Source organism: Calonectris borealis, chromosome 2, assembly GCF_964195595.1.
Source record: "Calonectris borealis chromosome 2, bCalBor7.hap1.2, whole genome shotgun sequence".
Lineage (NCBI taxonomy): Eukaryota > Metazoa > Chordata > Aves > Procellariiformes > Procellariidae > Calonectris > Calonectris borealis.
Window position 1 is genome coordinate 59,162,232 of NC_134313.1, and position 15,656 is coordinate 59,177,887.

Below are 15,656 nucleotides of genomic sequence, written 5' to 3' on the forward strand. Positions count from 1 at the left end.
TTCTTGACAGATGGACCATTTGCTATGATACGGGCCTCTGGGCTCTTGAGATAGACAGGTAATGTGTCAGCTTGGTCAGTCACAGTGAGGTTCACCTATCTACTTGGATATGTAAAGTTGGCTTATTCTATCTCCTATTCCAAGCCTACCTTGAGCTTTTTTTCATAATTTCATACTTTTCCATTTTATGTAATCTGCATAGGCAGAATGCAGGGCTGTTCATTCAGAAATTATCATGTCTTTGTAAAGACTGTAGCATTTTTCAATGAACTAAAGGCTTTGCATTTATACATTGATGAAGTTCTTATATGTGCATTTTGTTACTGCATCCTATTAGGGAACAGACCATTATCAGACCCGTCTGACCCAACTTTGAAATTACCTTAATATTTGTATTGCATAATGCAATTATATTATTCTATTGCTCATAATACCGTTGGGGGCTCTTTTCATTTGTCTGTAAAACATATCTTGATAGGAGTCTGCTTTCTGCATAATTCTTATTGTGGCAATTCCATTCTATCTGGGCATGTGGCTCCTTCTTCATACCTTGTGATGAAGGAAGAGAACATCATATGTAGCAATTTGCTTGATAAGTGCTAGATCTAGGCATGCATGACAGAGGGGACACTTTCCAGAGTTTAGGGAAAGAAAAGCGGAGGAAAGAAGGGAGACGACTTCTTTTCATTTTAGACCAACTTCAGCAGTACAATCAGTACTCCATGCATTTTGAAATGGTTCTACTTTCTGCTAGGAGTCAGCCATAAATCCGATAGGGAACTAATGGCAGATGGAAAATCTTGTGAGTGTTGTGGGCATTTCCAAATCCTTACCATATCCCTGCAAGGATTCAGTACAGTGCATTTGGCACTCTCAACCTACACTGCAAATTGTTTCCACAAGACAGTTCATAACATAGTGGCAGAGAACACCCCAAGGTCTTTACATACAGTGCCACCTCACTTATAAAGGTATGCAGTCATTTGATGTAATCAGACAGAGAATACCAACAGGAGAAAAAGGGAGAAATGGACATTTCTTTCAGAACAGATGTTTTCATTTTCTACTAAATCCATTCTTGCTTCATGATTCTCAAGTGAAAAGAATCCATCAGAAACTCCCACTAAAGTATGTGGGAAATTCCCAAATGTTGCACAGTGTGCATAAATATTCAAACTATTGACAAATCAAATATTAAGTTTTATATGTGTTTGTGCTTTTACGTAGTTTAAAACTAGGTAGGTAACATATCTCCTTCTCAGATGATGACAACCTTGCCAAAATAAAGTAACAAGTAGAACCTGGTTTCAGGAAACAAGCTTCCTAGAACCATAATAATTTTGAATATTTATTTAAGTGTGAAATACTCTTTGTCTGTAAGAAACTACCTTTTCAATTGAAAGGAGCATTTCTTCTCCAATTATATGGCCTCAGCTGAAGTTCTGAAATCCTAAAGTGCCCAGCTGGATGAAGCACTTGAGCTCATTTCTGAGGAATGTGAGGACTCCTTTTTTATTTCTCTCTTGCGAAGAGGTGAAATAATCAAATCCTAATTGTTTCTTAGAGTGAAAGTAGAAGAGGGCATTGAAATTAATCTTCTGTTTGTTATGCGCTGGAGGCCAATAAGGAGTGTGAAGGAAAGAAAATATACGGAATTGCATTAACCTTCAACACACTTAATAACAGTAACAGCAACAAAAATGCTTTCCATCAACAGTGGAAGATTTTGAGTGACAGGGAATGTGACAGCAGACTGTGTGCAGCAGGACAGGGGCGACTGGCTGTGCAGAAGAGGTGCTTCCCGTCATTCGTGGCTGTTTCATTGTCTTTTTTGTTTCATGATGGGGCCCCGGTTGGGTTTTGCATGCCTTCCCTGGAGCTGCTCACATGTTTAAACTCAAGACCTTTCTCAAAGCATCTCTCCTCTGAGTTAAATGTGGTACAGTTGCAAGTATCCATTCAGATCTGTGACTCACTCATCTGCATACCTCGTCTGGTGCTCTGAGCTAGAAGTGACTTACCAGTTGCAATTTTCTGCATTGAAAATTCAGTATTTTTCCATATATACAGTTGTGTCAGCAACAGTGCGTGTGTTACACATGTGCAGGTAATACAGAATATTTCTCCCCAGAGTCATGACTTCCAGATCTGCTACCAACTTGAGAAGGTAAGGGGACTCTGAAAATAAGCTGCTTTCCTTCCTCCCCCCTGCCTAGCTGCTGCACTAAATGGGGCTCTGCCTCTTAGTCCCGCATCTTGTCTTCCAGTCCCCTATGTCACTTCCCCTCTACCATTCCCTCCCCGAGGCACTGTTTAGTCTCCAGCTCATAAATATTTCACGGATTATTTGGGGGTGATGGCTTTCAGAGAAGTATGCTGAGATGTGGTATAGAGCCAAATCTGCAGCTTCATGCTGTAGTCAGATAATGCGGGAGACATTCTGCAGACTTTGAAACAAAGTGCGATGGTCCTGTATTGTGCCTATTCCTAGACTATCGCAAGCAGCAGTGTTTCTCCATTTTAAAAACAAAAATCCTTCCAGGTCACTGCATGACTCTGTTCTTGTGCAAGATTGAATTAGACTAAATTGGCTTTGGTTTCTTAGAATGACTGTGCTCATGTTGCATTGTATTCACAAAGCTCAAGGCTGATTTTTGCTCTGGTGGTGTAAGTTGTCTGATTACGGTAAGATAAAACAGTATGGAAGCTGTTTTTTCACTAATCTTATTTGATTGTCGGTTTTGCAGCAGGCTTGTTGGTAAGCCCATTTAGTGAAATTACAGAGGTTTAGGAATCTTTTGGCTATTCTATTTGTAATATTCTGTTCTATTTGAAGAATGGGACTAAATAGAAAGCATTCCTCCTCTGTTCCCCCCCCCACCCCCCACACACACCCTCCATTCTGTCTCTTTCGGAAGTCATGGCATGTTGCTTTGTATTTTCCTTGTCGGTAGTTTGAGATACAGTTAGATGCCTTTCTAAGGATCAGTCTGAAACTGCGATACAATGCACAGTGATGTGAATGGCCTGTTGTCAGCACTGGTTAAAGAAGCTGTGACAAATCGGCAGTGGAGATGGAGGGGGGGAATCGGTTTACAGCTAGGAAAACTACAATGGCAGTTGTATTGGGAAATCAATGTTCTCTTGGTGTGTTTTTTTATTGCCCAAATGTCAGTGTTTCTCAATAGCTTGCTCATATGAATAGGAGTCAAGGGAATTCTTAATGTCCAAATCACAGAACATGTGCTATTGTTTGAATTCTCCTCAATTTGTGAGCTGCTCGCAGCAGGCTGTAATCATGTATCATGCTGATTTTTGGTATCTGTTATGCATTATTTCAGTTTCTTATGACTTTTGTCTTCCTTATTTACACAAGGGAAGCGAAAGGGCAAACTGGATCAGGAAAAAGAGCTTCAAAATGTAGCTTTACTCAAGAATGCATTATCTCATTTGGCCTTGGGGTACTTTATCCATGTCTTTCAGTTTACCTATCTGTGAAACAAAAAGGGTAATGCCTTCCTTAAGACCTAGTAAAAGTTGTTACTGTGTTTGATATTAAAGGTTATTGTGGAGGAGTCACAGGCTTTTTCAGTACAATGCAGTCATAGGTATTGGTTTGTCTTTCTGATTGCTGTGAAATAATTGTTAGTGCCACTCTTTGCCAAAGACATCATTATTCTGTCTAGAAAGTATTAGTACAGCTTCATTACTTCCTGGAAAGTGTTTGGTGCAGTACAGATACAGGTCTGGTCCTTCTCAATTCTCTTTGTACAGCACATCAAATGAACTCTGGTCCGTTGTACTACAGCTTTAGATGAGATCAAATTATAAGTTTGTAAGAACTGGACACGAATCCTAATAATCAGATTTAGTGAAAGTAAAATGAATGCAGCCAAAATCTTTTAGTTCCACTTTATAATTTATTTTTTTTATTATTTTGTTTAATATTGCAGATGTTTTCAAGTTTTTAGAAAAATATTTGCATTAGAATGAAGGACACAAGTTAAGCAGCGTAACTAGCATACCTAATCTGTGATGCACAGGTTGTTGCAAGATCCCTTAAGCAGGAGGGGAAAAATTAGAAAATGATTGAGGAACATTTTTCCCTAACCAGCTCAACTCTTTGTCCACACTGGGAAAATACAACACGTTGGAAAACGGTTAGCCAACAGTTTTGTCTTTAATGTGCGTAAGGACCACTGTGTAAACTGTGACCAATTCAAACGTCATTAAGTACCATTTTCCCTATCTATACTAACAGTAAAACTGTGTTCAGTAGTCAATGTGTTTTTACTGTGTGCCAAGTGTAGACAAAATCGGAGTTGTTCATTGTGAAATACGTACACCAAAGAGCTTTTAAATGTGGTAAGTCTATGACTAATGTTAATGCTTATAGGACTGTCGGGGACAATGTAGATATTTATGTGATATTTTCCAGTAATGACTTTGAGGGTTGTTTGCTTTAGACTATGTAAAACAAACATAATACAGCCAGCCAAGTTAGGAGTCTTTGCTCCTCTTAATAGAAAGAGCGTCTTCTGTGAAAAATGCTTGAGAGGAGGCAAGCTAGATGCTAAGGAAGCACCCAGGTGTGTTTAATTCGCCAAAGAATATTGTCTTCTAAAGGTTACCCAGTAGCTAGTTCAGGCTGCATTTCCGAAGCATCAGTGAAGGCAGCAGACCAGTATAACCACCATATCTCTTAGAAGAGTTCGTGCAGGGGCTGTTTGCCGTGAATTTCCAGTGATCCAGCAGCCTAGAGAGAAAGTGACCATTCAGGGCCCTGAACTGTTAGATGCAATAATCTGTCCCTAAAATGGATAACACTATAAAATCCGTGGTTATTGCATTTAGAATAGATACAGGAAGGCATCTCTTCTTTTAATAAATACTGTGCAGGTAGGCAGTGTTTGAATGGAGTGTCCTTCTGTAGGACTGACTGCTAAGATTATACATGCTATTTGGTTTCCTGCTGATTAAATTACATTACAATTTCATCTGCCATCTGTCCATTTTAGGCATGCTAAGCAATAGACCTGGATGGACTGTGCCTTACAGAAAGGCTTGGCTTTTTCTCTAAGGTTTTATTGGAAGAGGAGCGTAAGAAGAGTCACACCCTTAATCAATATGGCTGCATTGATACACAGGCTTTTCCTAAGAGGGTTTTCCAGAAAGGCTTATTCTAGTGCAGACAAGGTGTTGGAGAAACATATTCAGTAATCTCCCCCACCCACAAGCTGTGGTGGGGACGACTTCTTGTATTCTTAGCAGTGGAGCAGCCCCCTTGCAATCTCTCTTCATGCAGCCAGCGCAGCCACTCTCTCTGCATCTGGCTATTTGCCCCATCTACTGCAGGTGGTGCAGCAAAATCTCCTTGCAGTTAGAGGAGAAGAGAGGACTTTCAGAAAGAAAAGGGATTTTTCATAAGAATTGAAAAGTCTATCGTTAAAGCACAAATTATTTTCTTTGTTTTGTAGTTCAGAAATATCCTTTCTTTAAGCTGGCTTAGTATCTTTACTTTTTTTTTTTTATTAGGTCCATTGCTTGAGCTGACCTTTTAAAAATCTCTTTTGAGTGGCTTTGATTTTTATAGGGGAATCCATTATGGTGTAAGAACACAAACAGCGTAGGGTTTCACTGCCGTATAATATTTCATCGTCTTAAAATAAGTATTTTCTTCCAGTTAGTTTGGTTGGTAGTTGAAAACTGCTAGAAAAAGATCTACATATTTTATTTGTGATGTCATAAAACTGGGAAGGAAAGCAATAAATAACGATGACAACTCTTAACGTAAACTTGTTTTCCACTGGTGAGGCTTATACTGTTTTCTTTGTCACGCAGTGAGTAGTCCCAGCGTAAATCATGTCTGTATTTAAAGTTCGTGTTTGAGCAGTTCCCAGAGTTGTCACCAGATTTTCAACCGTCCTTGCTATTTTTACTGTGGATTTTCCAGCTGATATTAGGAGGCACTGCCCATGTACTGGCTGATCTGTGCATGTGTGGCAGCTAGTCCTCCTAAACGGACATATTTCTGGAAATTCAAAGGTAACTCTACTAGAATAAATTCTGAGGGCCAAAAGGTATAGCACAAATGGTAATATATTTGAATTACACAGTAGTTCTTTACGGGGAGTACTGATTGCACGTTGCACGGAGTTGCACCAGCCAATATCAGTGTAATTCACAAGTATGCCATGTCTTCTTTTTAATCTTACAGCATGGTACACTACACCGTGCATGCTGCATTGAGTTGCTTTTATTTTACTTGGGAGGAGACTTCAGATGTCCGTGTACCTCGTGCAGAAGTGGAAGTCCTCAGGCCTGCCTGACATATCTGCTGTTGCAGCCAGTCTCTTGACCACATTTCGAGGTGATAGTCATAGCTACTGCCAGACCTTTTGGTTCTGAGGAGGGGTCCCTGCTCCACTGGCAGAACTGGACCCCGCCACTCAATCTCAAAGTTACAGTAAAAAATAACATTCTCTTGGTTGAGGAAATTTCAAGTAATTTTAAAAACTCCGTGTCGTGCTTTAATCCAGCAGGCAGCCAAACACCACACAGCCGCTCACTCACTCCCCCCGCAGTGGGACGGGGAGAGAATCAGAAGGGTAAGAGTGAGAAAAACCCATGGGTTGAGATAAAGACAGTTTAAAGACAGTTTAATGGAACAGAAAAGGAAGGGAAAATAATAATAATAATAATAATTAATTACAATAATAATAATAATGATGATGATGATGATGATAGAATATACAAAATGAGTGATGCACAATGCAATTGCTCACCACCCGCACTGACCGATAACCAAGTAGTGATTGCTACTTCCTGGAACACGCCTACCATTCATATACTGAGCATGACGTCACATGGTATGGAATACCCTGTTGGCCAGCTGGGCCAGCTGTCCCGGCTATGCTCCCTCCTAGCCTCTTGCGCACTTGGTAGAGCATGGAAGCTGAATGTCCTTGACTAGCAGGGTACTTAGCACCAACGGGAAACATCAGCGTGTTATGAACATTCTTCTCATACTAAATCCAAAACACAGCACTAGGGAGAAATTTAACTCTATCCCAGCTGAAACCAGGACACTCCTTCCTCACCCATTCTAGGACAGGTGATTAGATGACCCCTGGCAAGCCCTTAAAATTGCATGCATAGATAGATTTGGTCTCTGTTTCTCCCCATACTTGAGCCTGAGATAAACGGAGGCGTAGAATTGCGGTTGATAAAGCCTTTCTCTGGCCCCAAAGGAGGGAGGTGGTTGAATATGTCTCTGTATCCCTTTGCTTTGTCAACCCAAACTCTGCAGCAGATGACCAGATGGCCAGAGGGCGTGTTTTGTAGCTACAAGATAAATCCCATGGCAAGCATTTTCCTTCCATCAGTTAGGGACACATGCATAAAAATTTAGAAATTTTTTTTCCTAAAAAAAAGAAAAAAATCCCTGAAAACTTGTCTTCATGAGAAACACTGCTTCATGTGGCAGCTGGGAGAATGTGCTTCCCTTTTTTAGTGTAGGGCAGCCAAAAATTGTTTGTGGTTCTAAAAAAGTTGTAATATTTGAGAAAGTACAAATCCAATCATATTGAATATAAAAGATCAGGATTGTCTTTTTCTTCTGGACTTTGCAAGGAATGTGTAACTTTTGGACGGTGCCTCCTATCTGACCTGAGATGGTGATGGGTGAGAAGTAATGGCTGCGCCTCTAAGGAGTTATGAAAAATACTGGCATGTGCTGTTAAACCACTTAGAAATATAATAAGGCGAGACAATGAATAGGATTAGAGAAATATGGAAGTTTGTAGAACTGGTGGCAGTGGTTGACCGCTTACATCCACCAGCGGATCTTGTTCACAGGGGAAGTTGGAGGAAAGCTAGCTATTGCTATGACTTTGTTTGCTCTAAAGGAAGAGGGCCCAGCAGAAGGGAGCTTCAGATAGCAGTAGTGGGCATTTTGATGTATATTTTTAGTACAGTTAAGATAACGTTTCTAGAAGTGTAGCCTATGTTTAAACTCTCATTTGGGGTTCTTGGTTTGTTTCATTTTGTTTGGGGTTTTTTTATCAGCACTTCCCATGCATTCTTTCTTTTCTTTCCCCGGCTTTTCTAGCTGCTGTTTTGGAGCAGTATGCTTTTGTTTTAAGGTATTTGTAAACTTTTCTAAAAGCAGGTTTTTAATTGACTAGAAACATACTGTGTTCAATAATTGCTTATCAGTGTGAAGCTGGGTCAGTTTGCTTACATGCTTTTATTTTCACGGCCTCACGCTTTTATTTTCATTCAGCAATAAGACAACAGATGCAATTAACATTGTTTTAAATGTTTCTCACCTGGCCAGGAAAGGTATACATTAGAGGTATACATTGTGTCTGAGGGTTTTTTGGGGGATCTTTCATGACATTGTACATGTATTTTGTGCAGTGGGACATCTGGATAATGCGTCTGGCAACTTTCATCCTAATTATTGTCTGGAATTAACTTTGCAAAGCTGAGAAGTGTCATTTAGTTAGTAGTACATTTTTAAAAGTGCACGTGACCTATCCTGTGTAGCTATGGGTAGGTAGGAAAATGCTTCCTGCATTGCCAACCATTTTACACTGCCGAAGCAGGGGAGGAAAGAGGAAACAAAAAATGTAATCTGGCCATATTTAAAATGTTGACATGTTTATCTTGCACATGGTGTTAAAAACTGAGGTGTCCTAAAAGAACCAAGAATGCCTTTGGAGGCTGGTATTCACGGCCATTTTCTTTCCCTTTATCACAGTCACAGCATCCTAGCTGGGAATCTAAATAAGTAGTCAGCTGAATATACACATGGCTAGATTATCTTATTTCTAGCTGCCTGCTTTGTTTATCAAGCACTTATGTAACGTTCTGAATTATATTAAGGCAGGGCCGAGCTTTGTATTCACATGCTGTTATCCTAGCACAGATAGGGAGAGATGAACAGAGCAGGGTGTGAGATGTTTAAAGGGGTGGCTGCCTCTGCTCTCTCTCCTCTCCTAAGCTTAAGACCTTAGATCTGCACCCCATCTCTCTTTTGCTTTCTAGTAATTATAGTGCAAGGCTGCAGGACTTTACGCTTCACTCGTGTATCAGCAGCATGGAGGCGCAGAGCTAAGGCTGCGAAGGCAACAAGTGCCAGACTGTAAACATTGATTTGAATGCTATCAAACTGATTTGGGGTTGGAGATAGACCAGGGATTTTCAATACATGTTTATAATTAAGAATGTAAACAGAATTTCATGTTTATATGCGCCAGATACAAAAAGAGGCTTTTAAAGCTCTGGTTTGAACCCCTTGAAAATAAAAGAATTGAACAGTTAGGGTAGAAAGGAAAATGACCCTCCTGTGAGCATTAAATCATACCGTTTCCTCGCTCCCTTCCTCTCCCTCTCCATCACACACAGTTGCATACAAAAACTCTGCTGCAGAGCTGCTATTTTTCATTCTTCTCATAGACTATACCTTTTTTCTAAACGCGTATGCATGCGACAGGGTTTTGTTTGTCCTTTTTTTCCCTCCATGGCGGGATGTAAAAAAAGGGCTTGCCTAAAAGACGTATTGAAGTTAATCATTGTCTGTTCAATTAAGGACTTTTTAACGGTAACACAACACAGTATTTTTTGCGTAAATAGGTTGATATAGACTCCCTGTGACCATTACTTAGTCACGTAACTCATAAGCAGCTAACTGTAGCCAGCCTAAACTGGTTTGGGGATTTTGTTGGAGTTTTTTGGTCAATAAATCATAACTTCTCTTGAGACTTATGAAAATTCCTTTTTAGCCGTGGTAGTTGCTAAGTAATGTCCCTACTTGGATAACAGTTTAGATACCGATCCTTAAATTGATAGCTTGCAAACAGACTGCTAAATTTATGCAGGGAGCCTTTCTGGACAAAGCCAGCCAGTTTATTTGCTGTTTTTTACAAGATTAAAGCCTTGAAATCTCTCTCTGCTTAAGCTGCTGATTGCCATCTGAAGTTTCCTTAACTTAGAAGTTTGTATCTGAACTAAAATCTGAATCCCAATTTCCTTATCGTCTTCATTACTCGCCCTAAAAACTTTTAAAGAAAAACAGGCCTTCGTTTTCAGTTTTGGAAATCTTATTCATTACTTCAGTGCTCCTGTCTTTGCAGATTTAAGCCATTACAAAAATAGTGCGTTAATACAGATAGTAGACTTATGCCATACCTGTTTCTGATTCAGTTTTCACTTTAAACTAGCTCCAGTGCAGCCTGTGACACTCCTAGATGTGGTGCTACGAATGAATATCTGAAAAATTCGACTTTAGAAAATTAAAACCCCTTCTTTTGTAGAAAGAAAAATAACCACTTACTTGAACTTACTTTGGCATTTGCATTTTAACATAAACTTTGATTTTTTCAGAGAAAGATATACGTCGGATTTGTATTGAGGTATGCATGCAAAATACTGTTTCACATAGAGACATGTTCTGCGACAAAGTTTGTAAAATCAGCATTTCTTGAAGGACGTACTTATATGATGACTTTCATGGCACAATGAAGTTTATATAGAACATCTGAAAGCTGTTACAGCAAACAGGAGGTTTGTAATCTTACTGTAATTTGTAAAATAATTAAGAAAATCCTTACAGCACTTTCCCTAAACAAGTGTGGGCACTAGTAGCCCTTTATAAATTCCTATTCTAAATTCTAGGCGGTTTTACATAGCGTAGTCTGACTGTTCTACATTTTCAGTTAAGTTATTATTAAACCACCTTAAAAATAATTGAAAGCTATTAAGCGTTATCTTCTTTCCCCCTAACCTCCATTAACTGCAGGCTTAAATTTTAAATTTTCAGTGATGTATTTCAGGAGGCCAAGTGAGATTAACAGCACAAGCTGCAAAATCGTACGTCGCTCACCCACTAACAGGGGCCTTCTTTTCTGTGAGTTTCCATAAATTAGATGTGGAGCCAAAGCAAGCGGAAGCTATTTTTAGTGCAGCAGCAGCAGCACCAGCAGCAGCAGCAGCAGCACCAGCAGCAGCAGCACTGCAGAACAGAAGCTGGCAGAGTGTCACGTGTGTCAGGCTGAATCAAAGGGAGTATCCCAGCAATGTGCTGTAAACAAAACAAGGGCGCTGTCAAAAAACAAGCTTCAGGTACCTAAAAAACCCGAATCAAAGCCTCACACGAGAAGCAAATGCACCGACTTACCAACTGTGTTTCTTAGGAGATTTTCCTATTTTGCAAACATGGAAGCATAATAAGAATTCCGCATTTCCTGGTGGCCCATTGTCTTGCTTGGTGCAGTCCTTACTGTTAGGCATTTTATTTAGAAATCTTTATTTTTTTGTCTACATCTCTTATCAAGTGTAATTGTTGTCTCAAGACACATACGCATAGGAAAAGCAAATGCAGCTGTCTGCAGAGCTGCTGCATAGGGGATGTCCTTGCTGTGAAAGCCTGTGAGGTGTTGCTTTTCAGCAAGGAGAAGAGCAATATGAGCTAATACTTTATTCTTACACGTGAATTGGATTGACATGTTCAACTCCGAGATTTTCCATTCGTAATTAGTATTTTTATTATTTTGTGGATTTTTTGCATGAAATGTGTCTGTCCTCAGAAATTATACATTAACCTGAGTAAATACTCACTGAACCTTTCAAAGATTAACTTTTATTTATGTTTGCTTTGGTTTCCGTGTGTCCATGTGCTTTTGAAGGCACAAATATATTTTAACTCAGTAATTTCAAGATTGTTTATTACTTAAAATCACTTGCCAAGTCCATGGCATGAAAGCTTATAGTCAGTCAATAGCATCAGTTTATTGTTACTCAAGCAGTTGAGACGCAACCTTTATGAAGGTTAAAAAAGGTGTCGAAAATTTTCATTTCATTTAATAGTTAAAAAAAAATTTTAAAAGCTGCTTTTCTTCTTCCTGAAAACTATCTGTTCAGGTGATGCATCCTCTGTCAGTCCTGCAGGTGCATGTATTTTAATGAACTTTGAATTTGTTGGAGTTTCTCTTTCAGGAGCCTGGGGAATGGGAGAGTGTTTGCTGCTCTTACAGTAAATGCAAATAGCTGTGAAAAAGTGACTTGGGGAAAAAGCATGTCAGCCTGAGAAAGGTGAATAATATGATTTCCCTACAATTGCAGCCTATGCAAAAAAGGGTTAGATGAGATTAATACACAACAGGCACATAAAGACAAATGCAAACATCAGTGCCAGTTGTGTCAGCACTGGCACAAAGGGACTTGAGTGCAGTAGACCCTCCTGTTACCTCCCCACCGCTCCTGACTGGGTTTTTCCCCTGGGCTGGGGGAAAAGTTGCTCAAGCCAGCACCTATTCTTTGGAAAGAACAACAATATGGATGAGCTCTTAGGCATGGCACAAGTCCTGTATAGGTGTGGAGAAGAACTCTGTGAATCTTCCTGAAATTGTAGGTTTAATAGACTTCAATGTCAAAGAGGAGCTGTTAACCTGGTCTGACCCACTGTCTATACGTTTTTGTTCAGCCAATATATTTTAGGCAAGTTGCAGACAGGGGTAAAAAACATAGAATATAATGTTGGGAGTAGGAAAAGCTAAGAAAAAAGAGTAGGAGCAGTAAATTGTTAAAGATTGTTACATGCACATCTGAACTCATTCAATAATGCTAAAGACGTAGACTCTGAGCCGAGTGCTTGTAAACTATTCATTCAGTAGCCTTTCTTTTTTTTAAAGAAAGTATTTTGATTTTTTCTGCCAGAATCTCTTTCTAACTGTGTTTAACATTCTCTTACAAAAAGATAGCAAAAATATTTTATATGATTTATAGAAATTATCACTTTAGATGGAAAGAAAAAAACAACAGCTCTTCTGTTGGTAATAAATAAATGTTTTCAAATGCCTCCCTCAAGGGAGTGTCCAGCTGAACTCAGAATCTGCCGTCACTGCTTGAATTGAGAATCCGAGAGTCCTGTACTGCCTTACCGTGAGATATGACAAGAAGATACGGCCATGAATATCTCTGCATAAACACCTGAATGTCAGCTACTTGCTCCTTGTCACACCATTCTCTTGGACAGATACATCGCCTCCTTATTCCAATACCCATCATCTTTCCCATCTCAAATACCCTGGGGAAAAAAATGCCTTTAAAATGCAAACTGCAACACGTTCTCATGTGTGGTTTTGCTACAATGGCTCCTACCAGCATCTACTGTAACTTCAGAAAACAAATAAGCTGAAAACATTTTGATTTGAAGTAACTACAAATCACAGGAAAGGAGTTTGTCTTCAGCTAGAAATTTTATGGTGTTTTAAGACCTCAAAAAAACAGAATTTGGAGAGCAAGAGCGAATTGTGATTTCGCCGATGGTAGCAAACAATGATCTGTTTTCTGTAACAAATAACGTGCTGTTTATTCTCGGCAAATCTGCCGCACTTAAACACAAGTTAGTAATCGCCTACGTGTTTGTGGCCAAACTAAGTGGCCTTTGCAGTGCCGACGCTGCTTACGAAGAGCTGGGGAGTTGCGTGTTACAGCCACCGCGTTTCCTGTCCCAGCCCTGGGAGGAAACCAAAGCAGGCAGCAAGGGTGGGGAATCTCCTGCTCGCTGGATGCCGTGTCGGCCTTTCAAACACACACCTCAGTGTTATCAGTAATATGCAAAATAAATAAAACGGTGTGCCTGCGAGGCATCGTGAAGCCAAGCTGTACGTCACATCCAGCTCACAAATTATAGCTTCTACAGCTCAGCTCACCACTAAGGCATCTATAAAACAGTTTTTACTGAATGAAGCATAGACCAGAGGTGGCACACTTAGGAAATAATTGCATTGAGCTCTTAGTGATGAAAAAAAATCACAAGTTAAAAAGAATAATAGTTGCTGTGAACCTGCTGTCTACAGGGAAACTTGGAACAGATGCTTCTTTACTGGGATATTATGAAATCTAATCTTTCAGCAGGTCAGTTATGACATGTATGTAAATAAAAAAATCTATAAAAAGCTATCGTATTAACATATGGCAATGTAATTGAAAAGGAAAAAGATTTCTTGAAAATTATGCTGGGTTAACATATGACTGCTTAAATTAACTTTGGCTTATAGGACTGTTTTAATTATGTAGTAAATTAAATACAAGTAAATCAAAGCTTGCGTTATTATATATAGTTGCAAAACCTTTTCAAGGATGTAATATTTGTAATCAGCTCATAATAGCTGTAATTTTCTTGTTCCACAATCTCTTGTAAAGAAGCTGCTACACATGAGTCTTAACTTTTCTCTGATGTATGTATTTCAGAAGTTTTTTTCTGGATTTCTTCTTTTTGCCAGCTCCTTTTCAGGCTCTTTGAATCTTTTGACACCGACCACACGTGCGATTGCAGCCCGTCTGGACACACCCAGCCTGCCATTAATCTAACCAGTCTGGGCGCCTGTGCAGAAAGGAAAAGCTTAAATTCAGCCAGGTTTCTGAAATACTGGGCTCAGGCACTGAAGCCTTGACATAGCAGATATACTATCCATAACTGAGCTGGCTAATTTAAATTTCAGTAGATGTCTGCAGTAATTCTCTGTATGCCTGTGGACCACCATGAAGATAATGTGTCAGTTATAATTTTCTCTTATCCATAGTTATGTACCTATCCCGTGGGTGTCTTTTTTTTTCTGTAATGTGAGTTTCGTAAGTTCTAGTTCAGCATTTCCTCTTCCTTATCCAAACCATCCTTTCTTTGATGTTTATCTCTTTCTTCATTTCTACCTGCCTGATACATCTTGTAGCATTATTCTCAACTCTTATAATTTGAAATAATGATACTGGATTTTAACAGTATCTTCTGTTTCTTAGCGCATTGGGAAAGCCCCTCTTATTTATTCTGCAAATGTGATGTATTTAGAAACTTCCACACACCTTGCTGAACTTCAAAGGTAAATTGCAAAGCATGCTTGATTTCATTCTGGGGAAGAAATTGAGGCTGCTGCATTCATTTCACTGGGAGTAGAATCAGCTCGTACCTGCCTATTTACTTAATTCCTCTGGCATCTGAAACATGGGTAGACACCTGTTCCAGAAGCTAGATGAAGAGCAAAAAGAAGTCTTCCCCTATGGGATTAGATATCGAATTAACTTTGTCGCAAATACCCAACAGGAAGCAGAAAGATGCTTATTTTGTGTACTATATATCAAGTAAAGCGTACAGATGTTTTTCTGCTAGTATGGATTGTCTTTTGTTTGTTTGTTTCTCCTTTGCATTTTCTCGGAAATGTGTAGTCTGTTATTTCAGTAGCTTTAAGTAATATCAGCTGGTTTACTTTTAATAGATACTGTTAAGTTCATTGTTATATACCACGTATTGGAAGAATTGCATACTGTGCGTACAATGTCATAACCAACATGCAGAAGTGGAGCCAAGGAGGTGATATTATCTGGATTGTCATCAGCATCAGTACAGACTAGCTCATCTGTACCCTCAATCTCTAAGCAAAGCCTTTGCTGTCAGCAAATTGTCATGCAAAGGGTCCCCTCCCACAGCATTGTCATGCTTGTGTTCATACAGTAAAACTGCTCTTGCTGACACAAGGGCTTCCTCCTTGGGGTTAGGTCTGCCTCCTGGTTTTAACCCTTCAATGACAGAATAATTAGAATTTGTGTCAGGCAGCTACATATCTCTGATGGATATAACAACTTAATGAAAAAAA

The 15,656-nt window shown here is 39.4% G+C and overlaps 1 protein-coding gene across 3 annotated transcripts in view; it reads left to right on the forward strand.

Moving 5' to 3' along the window:
- GNAL (G protein subunit alpha L) overlaps nucleotides 1-15,656 on the forward strand; it is a 206,087-nt gene that overhangs the window by 155,103 nt on the left and 35,328 nt on the right. The window contains exon 1 of one of the 3 annotated variants that reach the window (XM_075142105.1): nucleotides 8,117-8,144. The exons of the other annotated variants lie outside the window; for them this stretch is intronic. The gene's annotated coding sequence lies outside the window, so the exon portion shown is untranslated. Of the gene's footprint in view, nucleotides 1-8,116; nucleotides 8,145-15,656 lie in introns of those variants that run through there. 3 annotated transcript variants of the gene reach the window in all.